At 43.1% G+C, this 13,265-nt stretch overlaps 1 long non-coding RNA gene across 1 annotated transcript; it reads left to right on the forward strand.

The window, feature by feature from the left end:
- Positions 1–980: 980 nt before the first annotated feature.
- On the forward strand, positions 981–4,980 carry LOC147818443 (uncharacterized). The gene is made up of 2 exons (XR_015437955.1): positions 981–1,262; positions 3,243–4,980. It is a non-coding gene; the product is annotated as an uncharacterized LOC147818443 (long non-coding RNA).
- Positions 4,981–13,265: the final 8,285 nt, after the last annotated feature.

The raw sequence follows: 13,265 nt of genomic DNA on the forward strand, positions 1-13,265 counted from the left end.
GCTAAGCTTTCGCAATCAGGTTAGCTGCTTTCTGAATTCCAGCTCATGAAAGTGTGATGAGGAAAAGAAATATCAAAAAGAAAAGAAAGAAAGAAAGAAAGAAAGAAAGAAAGAAGAGTGCCACTCAGTTCCAGTTGGTGAGAGCTGCAGGAGCCTGAGGGGAGATCATGACGCCCGGCCTCGGCTCGCTGCTGCCCCACCAGCAGAGCAGAGATAACAGCTCCACAGAGGAGTAGAGGGCGCACATGCTAATATTTTTCCAGATGACTGAACACTTTCCCAAACACCTGCGTTAAACCTGCAACATTTTTCATTTTAATACTTTCAATCTTTTTTTTATTTCTTCTGCTCAGGCTGCGTGTCGTATTTCATAAAACTACATTCACTCAGAATAACTTTATGACATGACTTTAGGTTTTTAGAGGACAGTGTGAGACATATACATGCAGAGAGCCTCTGCAGCCGTCAGTGATCCGTCAGAGCGCATCTGCAGCACAGAGCGTCTGCAGCTGTAGAGGTGGTGCACTGACTGTTTTTGGGGACAAGCTGTTGAGGGGGCTGGTGTTTTTGGGAGCAGATGGTTGCCTGGCTGCGCAAGATTGATGACAATCTCCTCTCTCCCTCCCTCCCTCCCTCTCTCTCCCTCTCTCTCTCCCCGCCTCGGCTTTATGCAGCTCCTTCATCAAAAGGCACCTGACAGCCGAACACCCACGCAGCAGAGCGGACAACACCAGAGCAAAAACCAGACAATAATGTGAGGATGTGCTGCTCAATTACTGGCTTGTAAAATTGCTCGAGTTAGAAACTGTCTTCCTCTGCTGAATGAAAAAGATTTTTTTTTCTCCATCAGAGTAGAAAAAGGTTTCTCGAGATAGTAGATGGCAGGAAAATTAGTCATCTGAGTCGTTTGTTTCCGGGGGCTGATGAGCAGCAGGCCATTTCCGTCAGAGGACAAATCCACATCTCCACGTTTCTGCTCGTGTCTGGCACAAACTGACAGGAGGCGGTCCGCCTCTCTCTAAACACTCATTCACACACATAACCGAACTGACAGACGGACAGCGAGAGCTACGGGCGCTGGTTACAGCAGAGGGAGGCAGTAGTATGTACACGATGATATACCTGACAGCACAGTTGTTGGCTCCACATCCACACAAAGACTCTGGAGGTTGTTCCTGCAGAGATCAGAGGACGGGTCCCCGCGGAGAGGACCGCCGGCCGCGTCCACGTGTTTCAAGTTAAACTGTCAGCAAACTGACGAGGTCAGTGACACAGGAACATGACGCTGGATGGTGTTAACTGTGTCTCAGATCAGCGCCACTGGCCTATAATGCAGTTAGACAACGTCTTTACAAAGTAGGTCTTTTAACTCCAACACATGAGGAGAAGAGTCGTGATGTTAAAGGAATAGTTTGATGTGTGTGTAGATAAACACAGAAGATAAACACCAGACTGAGCCAGGCTAGCTGTTCCCCGTTTCCTTAATGCTAAGCTAAACTCCAGCTTCACATCTGAAGGACAGATGTGAGAGTGTCCGTCTGTTCAGTGTGTCAAAGTGAAAATAACCTGTGAGTGGTCTTCAGTCACTTTTCTACTCTTTAGTTTCACCTGAACAACTTGATTGACAGTGAGGATCCTGGAGGAAAATATTAATTAGGAAAATATAATTTCATACGGTCTTATCATTTTCATAATCTCTTAATTATAAATCCACCGTCGCGGTTTCCGATCGAATGTCGAGACAAAAGTCAGAATGACACAAAGCGCTGTTCACACTGAGTCTCCAGCTGTGAGTCTCCAGCTGTGGGTCTCCAGCTGTGAGTCTCCAGCTGTGAGTCTCCAGCTGTGAGTAAATGAATGAACAGACGCTGATGTCAGAGAACGAATTCACAAATCAGCTGAGAGGCAGAAAATGATGAAGTTTACCAGGATTTAAACACTCGGCGTGATTTTCACGTTGACCTTTAACAAACCAAACAGACGCTCTGATGTTTCACTTAACCCTGGAAATACATTTGGCCGACCACCAAAGCTTTGTGGGTAACATTTAGATTCAGGACCAAACTCACCAACGAGGTTAAAGTCTGCTGGTAAGAAACAGAAACAAACAGCAGGGTGACGTGACAGGATCATGAGAACTACAGCGCCCTGTGGAGACGGCTGCTCAACAAACTGGACCAGAATCATCTTTTAAAGACACGTTTAACCCCAAACTTCTTTATCCAGAGCCGCTCAGTCACCAGCAGGATGTAGTAAGTTCATGTGTCAGCGGGTGGATGTCAAGTGTTTCTGGCAGAACTAATGAGCGGCTTTATAAAGATCAAGATTAAACAATGAATCAGTTACATGACCACTGCAGCTCTCCAACTGAGAAACAAGGCTGTAAAGCTTTGAAAGACCGTTTAAATATAGTATTAAGATCTTAATATTATTCAGATCTGAAGCTTTTATTTTACATTTACACATTTACATCTCTGGTGTTTCCATAAACTCACTTGAAACGACTTGAACTTGCCAAAAAAGATCAGAAATGATTTCAAGAAGGTGTCAAATAAAGTGAAATTGTTTCATTAAATTGGTCAAAAAGAAGAATAAAGCCACTGGATTGTTAGGATTGTCTGACAGCACATGATGAGGCAGCAGTGTTTACTCCAGGCAGAAGAAAGTCTTGCTCTCTTATCGCAGGAAAAAATAAATCACATTAAGAATGAATTCGTCAGAAGATAAATCAGATCAGAGTTGTGCAGCGGGACGAAAACAAAGGAGCTAATGAAGTTAAAAAGAGAAGGATGAGTCTGGTTGTAAAAGAGAATCACCCGCCTGAGAAATGAACAGACGCGGGTTTAAGTCATTATGACTCACACTCTAATCAGGCTTAAGTCACACATCTAATGATGTCAGATTTACTTTGGACAAAGGAAATGACTAACTGTGCTGTGTGTGATGACTTGGTTGTGACTCACGCCTAAAATGAATGTGTGTTTTATCAGCAACGGCCTGATAATGGTAGAATGACACAGAGGGATGAGCCTTGTGTTTATCACTGAGCTTTAAACGTGACTTCTCCGCACGTCTGAGACACTGGTCCTTTTGTTTCCAATGATTCAGACTGATTCAGATTCCACATCACAACGCTGCATTAATCCCGCGCCGCTGGAGAGCGCCGATAAATCTCTGAACGGTTCCCGCTAATATGAGTTAGCCTTTTGCTAAATGTATTTTTTTCTCTTTAATCTGCTTAGTTTCAGCGTCTCGTCACAGCTCACACCACTACAGGCGACTGAGGGGGAAGTCAGAATAATTACATCACCTAATCTCCACAGTCAGCGGGCAGAAAGTGATGGAAGCAGCAGCACGAACCGGCCAATCAGTGAGCAGCATGGTGGGAAATATTCAGCAAGAAATACCTGGTTTTCTGGACCCGCTGTGGCATCGTCCTCACACATCCAAGATTACATCATTATTATTCTTATTTTATTGTCTGATAGGTGGAAACAATAATAAGGAAACGGTTGCTAATCAGTTACATGTAGCACCTTTAGCAGCATGCTGTTTTCTATTAGTGTTCACAGAGAGCTATGGCAGCCGGTGTAACGGCACGTTGTAATAATAGAATAAAGAGACAATTTGATAAGAAATGCAAATTAAGACTTACTTCTGAAAATAGAGCACTAAGAATAGAAACAGAAAAGAAGCTTGGAAAAAGTTTTTAGTGGCTGGTTGGGATCTGAGGCCTCTGCCACGTAAAGATAACAGGAGCAGTAATGTGCTTTGAATATATTTTTCAAATCTTCAAAGAATGATCTCTTTAAAAAGCAGCAGTCATGGTTAATGACCGCCACCAAACTGTCGTCAGCTGACAGTGGAAGTCCCAGATCTGAACCACCTCAGTGCAGCTCCACGCTGTCTGCTCCTCCAGCCAGAGACTTCCTCATCGAGGTGTGACCACCTCACACCCCGCACCCTCCACACAACATTACAGAATGTCATCATTCAGATGAACTGGTAACGGTAACACCTGAAGAAGCACGGTCTTGTATTGCACACTGAAGCTGTAGTGGCAGTGATTGATCAGGGGTTGTTTCACAGTGTGTTTTGCTCTGATTCAGGATCTGGACCGGGGAAGGAGAAGGTGGAACTTGAGACCTCAGACACTCAGGAACCAAGGCCTCATTAAGTCAGGTTCCTCAGTGTGATTCACAGGGTAAATGTTTCCCAAAACAACTTTGCCTCCTGCAGATCTTTGCCCTGAGGAGAACAGCACCAAAACTATCTGACACTTTTCTATTTAACTGGAGGCTGCTCAAAAAAGAAGAAGAATCAACAGCAACATCTGTTCGCTGCAGTGTGGAAACAACAGTCTGTTTCAGTTTCCCCTCTGGGATTCATGGCCGACCATCTTCATATCCTCGAAGAAACCCTCCAAGACAGAATGAGTGTGCATGAAAACAACAACACAGGACACCCTGCGTCTCCCTCAGCGTCACAGCCGGCCTGCAGCGTCAACATGCAGAGGAAGGGAAGCTTAATGAAATGATTATTATTAATGTGGGAGAGACTCTCGGGTTGTGTTTCTGCTTTTCTTACAAATCTCTGCTCCGTCTAATCACACAGTAAATATCTAAATACATGTTTTTCAACACCACAGAGTCTTTTAATGGCAGCTTTTCTCCAGCTTGTTTATCTTTCAACATGTAGCTCTGTTACAAACTGCTTTTTTGTGCCTTTGTACTTTAATATTTTCATTTAAAATCTTCCAACTGTTAAAATTATGTGATGTAATGAGGCTGGTATTCATAAATATATTTATATGGCGCAGATGTCCTGAATTCACTTTGATTAATTTGCATTCATAAACTCATGCAGATGACACAAATTCACACGCATTAAATCCCGGTTTTTAATCTAACACTGTTCATTTTTAAACATGGATGACAAATTGTTTTCCAACCCTAAATAAAGATAAATGGTTCATTTGAATTTCAGCTCCTCATTATCACAGAGCTCGACTTCTCACAAGTAATTCATCCACTGTCTACCTGCTCGTTCGCCACACTCACTCTCTCACTTCTCCCTGCGGTGACTGAGTGAATGAGGGGCTGCAGCTACTAACTGTTTTTTCCTTATTGATTAATCTGAACTTTGCGGTTTTAAAATGTTAAAAAAAATGCCCATCCCTTGTACGTATCATCGTCATTTAGCATCATCACTGACAGGTAAGATCGTTTAACCTGTGAAATGCAATGCATTGTGGGATTGTTGGCAGAACATACTGTACATGCCATCTGTGAAGTTTTGAAGTTAATATGTGGTACGTTAATATAATGTGATATGTGAGAGACGAATAGGGATTTTGGACACAGCATGTGGGGCAGGAGACTCTCCCAGCATGCACTGGGGTGTGGGCAGGGAACCAGGACAGGTCACCAGTCCACTGCATGGCACAGATAAACAAACAGTTGGATCTGCAGGCACTTTCCCGACCTGTGTGTCTGTGGGACTGAACTGCAGCGCTGAGAGAAACGGAGAGTCTGTAAACTACAGCTGAAACAATGAGCTGACTGACAGAAAATTAACTGGTGTATTTTATGATTTATTTTATATTAATTGATAAACTGTCAAAGTCAATTTTCAAACAAAATGTCGAACGTTTTGTTGATTCTCAAATGTGAAGAGAAGCTGCTCTTCTTTGTCTTACACCACAACAAACTAAAAATCTTTTGTCTTACTTTTCGTTGGACGAAAAACATTTGATGATGTCGCCTTGGGGCATTGTGACGGCCATCTTTCACTGTTTCTTAGGTTTACAGCCCAAACCAGAGTAATTAAGAAAATAATCACACAGCAGCTCACACCTCCGCCAAGGAAAAACAATCCCACACACATCTGTCACATCCAGATCATTAACTGGATCTGCACCAAAAAGTCTCAACACTCAACATTAATATGTCTGATTGTTTTACATCAAGATTCAATTATTACTTTGTGAGAAACTAATGAAAATAAAAAAATAAAGGCCCTATCTCACAATATTTAGGGAACTGATCAATAAAGCCGCTTTTACCAGATCTGCCCCAAAATGTTCTTCCCTCCACGACCCATCCTCCTCCAAGTTTAGTGCCAATCAATTTAATAGCTACTTTTTGCATAATCCTGCTGACAAACAAACAAACAAACAAACAAACAAACAAACAAACAAACAAACATGGGTGTAAATAACCTTCTCGGTGGACCTAACAATCATAGTTGCAGAGCTAATGTAAACTCCTCACACACAAAGCTTAGACCTTGTAGTTGGGAGACAATGTTATCCACTGAGACGCCATCCTGTCACTCTACAACATCATTAACACTGTGTTTGATCGGAGTCATTTTCAGAGTAATGTTCATATTTTCAGGGTTAACATTTCCTCTTCCTGGACAGCCCCTTTGTTTCACTGTAAACAGACTGTTGTATTGAACTCCAGGTGATTGAGAGCTGTTTTTAAATGTGACCTGCAGACTGTATAAGACCCGGTGATGACCTGGACCTTTAACCCTGTTAGACTGAAACATTAAACTGTCTCTGGAGTGTAAGAGCAGCTTCAAGCAGGGAGCTGCAGAGCTGGATGATGATGATCACTATGCCTGACCCTGTCACATTAACATCAACAACATTTATGTGAATGTGGGTTTAAATTGACTTGTGTACTTCCCTCCATCACTTCGTCTCCCTGTAAATGCACTGCAGTGATTCTTGTGTGTGTGAGGTCACTGCCTCTCGCCACCGCCAGATACTTTTTAAGAAAATAAGAGAGTAAGCTTCAGCCACAAAGACACAGTATGTGTGATTCGACATCGCCGTCCTCAGTCAGTGACACGAGGGTCTGCTCCTTCATCTCTGTAGAGGTGGCTTCCTGTGGCGGACACATCCTGACACTCACTCTAGCCTTTGTTTCTGGGATAGTGCACGACTGACGGTGAGATGTGTGTCAGTAAATCAGTGGCTGTTGCTGATTTAAAAACATTTGCAGATTGTTCTCATCTCTCCTGCTCTGCCTCTCATCAGCACCACAGACACAAACCAGATGTTAATATTTACATTCCTCCTCTGCATTGTTGTTCATGGACTGCTCTGCAGGCCAGTCATGGAAAATATACCAGTTCCTGTTTGTACAGGCGCTAGATGGCGCGCTCTTTAATTTCTCTCTATTTTTAATGGCACAGTGTTTGAACCTTTACCATGATGAGGAATGAAGCTGATGTGGGCGACAGGGCCCGAGCCACCAGGCCTGGACCCTCAGCTCCTCACTCTGCCGCGACTGGCCGGGGGTAATTAGGCTTCATGTATTATTCTCTACTTGGCACCTTCATATGTCTGCACTTATTTATCTGAATAAACAACAGACCGCACGCGGCAAACAGTCCTGATTACTGAACAACACGCCTGGTTTAAATCTGTGGCATCGGTGTGACAGCAGGTCAAAACACAGCGACGAGCATCAGGACGCGCAGGAGACATTGTGTGCCGTTAGCTGGACCCGAGCAGCGTCAGCGTAGAGCCGCTGAGCACAGCCTGCTGACGGGGGGCTGAGGCTGCAGGCCGACCCGACCCGTCACACGTTACTAAAACACAAAGATCACTTACATCAAGAGTGGCAGTCCCGCGGTGAGTGCATCATTTCTGCGCAGCGGATTGAGAGATCCTCATGTCTGTGTGTCCAGAGGAGCACGAGCCGATGTGTCGGTATGATCCAGATGTGTAACACCTTCCCCGCTGCTCTGGTCTTCATGCATTTAAACCACAAGAAGATTTGAAATAAAAAATAAAAAAAGGACCTGCTCTGGTAAAAGATGCACAGCTCTGCCGGACACCGCAAAGCCTGCTACAGAAATAAATGTCAGATGAAGTGCTTGGCTAACTCAGCTGGCGTCACGTCTGAGCGTGTGTCACTCTGAGCTGCGATGCGTGTGTGAGGAGACACTGACGGGGAGGTGGGCTCTATTGTCTCTACTGTGGATGACATCATCCCAGACCAATGGCGAAACACACGGGATGAAGGGGCTCAGGGGCGAGCACGCAGCACGTGCGGGATGATGGGGGAGGAAGAGGAAGGAGGGAGGAGGGGGACGATGATGAACCAACACACTTGAGCTCACACACAGTTCGCATGAGACATCACTGAATACAACATCCTTAAAGTGGGTGAAAGATCAGCTCACTGTTAAACACCAGTGGTGCTTCAGTAAAAGTAACAGTAATATGAATGTACCGATATATTAATATGTACAAATATATAATAATTACTGATATATTCATATAAAATGCTCGATAAAGGCCCAGCATTAGGTAAAGTGCAGTATTACATCGTCTAACTGTTATTAGGGAAATGCACTTAAAGTATGAAGAAGTCGCTCTGCAGATGTTCCTAATATATTGTTATAAATGACATTATTATGTTGTTATATTGATACTCGTGCATCAATAAGCAGTATTCTATTGTATCAGCTGGAGCTGCTGTGAACTATTCTATGCACATGCAGGTAGTTTAGTTCAAAGGTTAGTTTGTGTTTTCTAAAACTGCAGCCATAGAATCTAATAATACATCAGTGTAAAACTGAAGTTATGTAACACAACACACAACGAGCTAACCACTATGTCTAGAAGGTGATTGCAAAGGATTGACAATAAATCAAAAAACACGATGTATGCAAGTGATCAAATAAATCAGAGAAGAGTCTAAAGCACCTGATGAAGTGAAATGATAAAGAAGTAACTGCTCCACTTTTCATATGAGCCACACCAACCAATCAGATATGTGTAACTTTGATCATTTGAATGTAGCTCGTTTGTGATCGATCAAATCTACAGGGACAAGATAAAATACCTTCAATCATTTTTTAAATTTTGGGATGAAGTGGGACGACTGGATAGGACATTGTCCCCCCTGCCGATGACTAGAGCCGTCATGACATAAATGTGGATTTGATTTGATTTCTTTCTTTTAATTTTCTGTCTCAGAGGTAAAAGTGTTTAACTACAACCATCTGAAAAGATGTTTTGTGAGGTTGCCGGGAGCAAACAAAAGTTCATCATCATCATTGGCCTCAACAATGTGCTGTACTTTATAAGTTTATGTTTTTTATGTAAAATGTGAATCTGTAAAGTAACTAGTAACTAAAGCTGTCAAATAAATATAGTGAAGTGAAAAATCTATTCTCTTTGAAAAGCTCTGATGTAGAAATGGAAATATTCAAGGAAAGTAAAAGTACCTCAAAATTATACTTCTACAGTTCCCTGATAAGATGTGGTAACTTAGTGTACTCAAACACATATTTCACTTTCTTTTGTTTTATCTCAAGTAATTTATCTGAGTACTTTCTCCATGACTGTCAGCGCTTTAACAATATACTGTTTATAACACATGAAACATATTTTCACAAAGACGTTAAATCTTTGAAGCAGAGATGCAGCGACCATTATTGTTTTCTGATGAATCATCTGTGGAGGAAGACGCAGGCAGATTCTTTACCTCCGTCACAACAACCACAGTTAATATAATAATATTTGCTCACCAGTAAAGTTATATTATTATATATGCATTAACACATGAGCAGGACTTTTATGTTGTTGCTGGCAACTGACAAACTAATGACAGCTCATGGACTCTTTATTTGCTGTGCTTCTTTAAATGGATGTTTCTGTTAAAGACATTATGTTGTTTTCCTGATAAAATAGTAATCCCCTCATTATTTTTCCAAACATGCATTTCTGATCAGTTTTGTCACGCTCACCCTGTAAGTATTGTAACATATTCACACTCACACTCACACCATTAACTGTTATATGGCAAAGCTCCACACACACTCTTCATGAGCTGGATGAGAGGCGATCACGATGATGTCACGCTGACCAGGAAATCATCGTCTTCATTGTGTGAAATCATGACGGCGAGAGATGCAGCGAGCGCAGACATTAACACAGAGACGTAACACAATAACAGGTTTGACAAAGACATCAGAAACCGTAGCCAGTCAGAAACGTGGCACTTCATTGGACGATGCCATTTGCAGCCTTGGAAAAAAGCCCTGGCTCAGGGTCTCTCAGGCTGCTCACACCCACGTCCTCGCCTCTGATCACCTCAGCTCGCTCATGGTCAGAGGAGTCACCATCAGTGCCCCGTCTCCCCTGTGTGTTTCTAACACAGCACGTGTGAAATGAGAAGAATCACACCTCGTCCTCTTAATGTTGTTACTACCAATACTTCTTCTTCTTGACACACTGGTGCACGTCTCACCCCTCACCAACACATGGAGACACTTCAGTTCAGACCCACTCTCGGCTGTGACCGTAACGTGTGAGGAGAAGTGTCTGATTCCTGAAGCCGGGGCCGGGCAGCAGCAGCTCACCTGCGGCTGCACCTGCTAACGTAACGATGTGCGAATCTCACATTTGACACCTGCCGCTGTAAATGAGTCAATGTGAGTGTAGATGTGTGAAATGAAAACACTGCAGTGATGACTTTCAGCTGTAAAATTGACTCATGATTACACAAAGAGCTTGTGTGTCTCTAACATCTGGATCTGTCTTTATTGTCCCTTCTCTGCGGAGATGGTCTAACATTTCATCTTGTCCTGACGTTGTGTACAACAGAGGTTTTAATAGTGAGTGGTTCATACTCACACAGCTCTCCTTCATTTCCAGGCAGCAGGGACAGAAGGCCGGTGTCGAATTTCAACCTGCTTCTCTAACGTCTTAGTATCTGTTTAGGAACTTACCTCATGATGTGTCGACTCATCTGGTCCCAAGAGGCGTCAGTTACGTCTCCTGTTGAAGGAGCAAGTGAAGGTTTTGGATGTCGGATGTGTGCAAAAAAATATTTGCAACCAAGTTTTTAATTGCCTAAACTTAAAAATACAGATGAACAGATTTTCTTTGCCACTAGGGGGCAGTGAAACAAGCTATGACTGACATCATCCTGTTGTTGTGGTGGTGAACTTGTTAGCAAACAGCTGCCTATTTACACATCCAGCAAACCTGAGGCGAGATTAGCATCATTAGCTTCATTTTGAGTCTGTTTGCGGCCACCTGGTGAATACAAGTCCAATACTCACTCCTCTTTTAGCCTCCTGAAACTCACGGGGGAAATATCAGGCTGCTCTATGTTCACAGAGTATGTGCCGAGTCTGTCTGTTATCTGGTGCTGCAGGTAGCGTTCAGTGTGTTAATCAGAGCTTATTCACTGACAACAGCTGCTTACTACTGCAGGGGAAACACAGACGACAGCGGGACTGAACCAGAAACGACACTTGAAAAGCTCCGTGGCTGAGTTGGGTGATAACTGTCTGTCGGGTCATCACTACAAACAGCACCTGTCACATTAAACATGGTCATTTGATCCATTGTTAGTATCAAAATCTTTATCAGTCCAGCTTTAACCATATAAGTGTCAGACCAGAAAACTGTCCACTGTGTCTGTTTGGTGGAAGTCACACAGTCACTCTGTAGCTGAACCATATAAGAGCATAAAGAGAACAAAAGGACTTAGGATCAATTAAGTATTACATAATTGTGGGGGGGGGGCATGGTTTCTGCTCAGCTGCAGGGGAGGGGGTGGTAGAGTGGCTAATGGAGCGGAGCTGAGGTGAGTTAATAAGCGCAGCTGTAGCTGTGTGGGTCTGTATCTGACTAATTACTGTCCTCTCCTTCACACGCAGCAGCGTGCTGGGCCTCGGCCTGAGACTCAGAGCTGCGCCATCGAGCCGCATCGCAGCAACTTTTCAAGAGCAGACGTGAAGTGCACTGAAGACACAGCCAGAGGCGCCGTGCTGATCTGTGCTGTTTAATAGTGTATGCAGAGTGAAGAGCCAGTTGCCTATCAGCCATTCTCTTTACCTGCCTCTTCATTCACAGGGGGCTGCAGCATATCCAAGCATGCACGGCAAGCACAGTGCCCATCCCGCCCCAGCATCTGTATGCATATGAAGTCCATATTCCACTCAATACAGCAAAATGGTAGAGCGAAGAAATATGGATGACAAATGATAATCCAATATGTGGAAACCTTGGTGAAATGAATGGTTTCACAAAGGAACCGTTGAAAATCAAACAGTAATTTAGGAGATCCAGCTTTTCATAAATGTCATCAGATCTTAACAGTTATTTCACTGGAGATTATTAAACATTTTTATTTCAGTTATTTAGTTTTATAATAGAATTAGAATGAAAATTCATATTTAAAATAATCCGCCTCTGGCTTAATGTCTGTAGCGATGTTTCCAGCTTGACATTGTTTTAGTTATTTTTGTTGAAACTGGGCCAAGGCTGGATTACCAATCAGGCAACTGCCCCGGGGGCCCCAGACCCCCTGGGGCCACAAAAGCGTGATTAACTCTTACGTATTAAATGGGTCAATGTAATTTGATTAATTGCAAATTTGTCATAAATGTGTTCCACTGAATATCAACTATATCAACTATGACCATATCATCCTCCATGTTGCGGCCTATCGGTCTAGTAGAGGGCGAAAATCTAAGACCTTCGATTCATTTTTTGCTTCTGTTGAAAACAGAAACATCCCCTTCAATTATGCAGATGAGACAGAATTTATAATATTAAACATAAATTAATTAAAAAACACTTATGAAGTTAAAATTGTTTACTCATCCTACTTCTCCCTGTATCTATCTTAGTATTTTTTACCCGCTTTTAAACTGTATTTATTTAAATCACGTATACTTCCTGTATAAATGAGTGTGTGTGTGTGAGGCTCCTCAAACTTTTGCAGAGCAGGTGACCTGAGGCTGCGTTTCAATTGGTGGACTTCAAGATTTGGCCACGCCTTCTTTTATCAGAAGCCAATTGGAATTGTTTTTAAGTTTTTCTTATAATGTGATTGGACAGTTTTCTACGGACTTCCATATTTGAGGCTGGCAGGTGATCGAGGGCGGGCCTACACTCAGGACCTTAAACACCAAAGTGCAAACGGCAAAGTAGCTAACAAGCGTTTAAAGCTAAGTTGTTTTGGCGGCTTAGCATTGCTGAACAGTCAGACAGGGCTGCAGGACTGGCGTTAGAGGCGTTAGTGTCCAGAATCATCGATCGTGTGAAATTTTGTGGCGCCTTTGATGATCGGGAGAGCTCCGATAATCCCGGGATATCCCCTTAATGGAGTGTTGAAAGAACACCTTGAGAACGCCACTGTAACCACGGCAACATGCAGAACGAGCAACTGGACTGTGTGTTGTGTGCTGTGAGGGAACACATCGCCAAAGAAGCCCAAAGC

Source organism: Seriola lalandi, unplaced genomic scaffold, assembly GCF_002814215.2.
Source record: "Seriola lalandi dorsalis isolate HSWRI2012SDOR001 ecotype SW California unplaced genomic scaffold, Sedor1 jcf7180002054581, whole genome shotgun sequence".
Taxonomy (NCBI): Eukaryota; Metazoa; Chordata; class Actinopteri; order Carangiformes; family Carangidae; genus Seriola; species Seriola lalandi.